The following is a 1,729-nucleotide window of genomic DNA, read 5'->3' on the forward strand; positions in this document are numbered from 1 at the left end:
ATCCCAGTGCCGACCACATCCCAGTGCCGACCACATCCCATGAAAGGAATGAGAGTTCAATGAAAACAGCCAGGGTGTCGTTTCACAATGTGATGTCCTTCACCCCTCCCAGCGTTCTCACCTGCCAGATGTTTGGATCCCAGCCTAAACCTGAAGGATTTTCCATCCGTTTGTCTTGCTCTACTCTCGGGCCCTGAGTGTGAAACTGCTCAGTTGTTTCAAGTGCTCAGACATGAATTAAAAGCAAGAACATTAACGATGGTAGAGGAACGTACAGTCCTTGAACTGACCTTTACTAAGCCACATTAGAGGAGGTGAGCAGCAAAACGGACAACACTAAGTCTCTGCCTGTGTCTCCTTTTCGGTGGCACAAATTTTAAATGGTTAATTGACACCATACTGGATTAGTTCCTACTCCCAGACCTGCCACAAGTATAATGTGGCTATGAAGTGTGCATGATGTTAGCAGTTTTCAATTTCCAGTGACTATTTACGGTGATACTACTTTTGTTTGTTACCTCTTATATCAAGGCCCACGCTCCTCGTGTTCTAGACAAAAATAAAACTGGGCTACCTGGGAATGTTTGGGAACTGTGCCAGGATAGAGGAAGGAAAAATCCCCTATGTCACCATTTGTTGTAGAGTGATAGGGGTTGCTCGCACACTTTTGAATACCAATCTGTTCTCATGAACGTACTGAGACTACCATAAAAATTAGATCCGCACAAACGCAGATGAGTAGCACTGTCATCATAATGAATATGACACAACTTATGACGACAAGTGCTATCAATTTGCGATTGTCATTTGTAATGTTATAGGTCGACAAATGACTTCAGGCTAAGGGCCTTTGCTTGTTACAAAGTATAAGCAGTTTGGATAATGCACTACATTATCTACCAGATACGAACATAGAAGCATAGGTTAGGACATAGTTATTTGTGTGAGTTAATGCCTCGGCAGATCTGACAGGATACAGAAAACTCTCGTGGCCTGAGATGTGTTAACGGCAACTAACTGTTTCGCAATGCTATGTGCAGTGAATAGAATGACGCAAAAACATCAAAATGATCTATGGGGTAAAAGGTGGAGAGCAAGAGGTTCTTCAAACATCTAAAATAAATGTAGAGAATCTTAAGTGAAGATGGCAGCTTGGAGAATGAGGCTGGCAAAGTAACAACAGGAAACCTAGAAGTGACAATGGTGTTGATAAAATATTTTGCATAAATCTTTACATGAGACAACTTTTCATGATGGAAACTCACTATTTTACAGATGGAAAAGGAAGAGAACAAATAACAAAAATCACGATCTAACTTTCATACTTTTTGGATTGTGAGAGTAAACCGGATCATCTGGAGGAAACCTATGCAGACACGGGAAAATGTGCAAACTCCACACAGTGGTGTCCAGGGATGGCCAGGTTCTCTGAAGTGCCAGTCTATATTGTCCATAGTTTCAGGAATGCGTAAGTGAGTGCGATTAGGGGTTAAATGAAAGAGAATGGGTCTTTGTGGATTATTCTTTGGAGATCGGATGTGGTTTTGCTGATCCATCGGACCCGTTTTCACACCGCAGGGATACTATGATGTGACGATGCAGATTTGGGTTGTGAAGTGGCAGATGGAATTCAAACTGGAAAAGTATGGACATTTCTGTACAGACCGTAGAATTTGAAAGCAGATTGCAGGGTTAAAGCCAGGATATTGGCATTGTGGAGGAACAGAGG

At 42.2% G+C, this 1,729-nt stretch overlaps 1 pseudogene; it reads left to right on the forward strand.

Moving 5' to 3' along the window:
* The first annotated feature begins 459 nt into the window (after positions 1 to 459).
* Positions 460 to 691, forward strand: LOC132808873 (protein kish-A-like; annotated as a pseudogene).
* The last annotated feature ends 1,038 nt before the right edge of the window (positions 692 to 1,729 follow it).

Source organism: Hemiscyllium ocellatum (assembly GCF_020745735.1).
Source record: "Hemiscyllium ocellatum isolate sHemOce1 chromosome 41 unlocalized genomic scaffold, sHemOce1.pat.X.cur. SUPER_41_unloc_3, whole genome shotgun sequence".
Taxonomy (NCBI): domain Eukaryota; kingdom Metazoa; phylum Chordata; class Chondrichthyes; order Orectolobiformes; family Hemiscylliidae; genus Hemiscyllium; species Hemiscyllium ocellatum.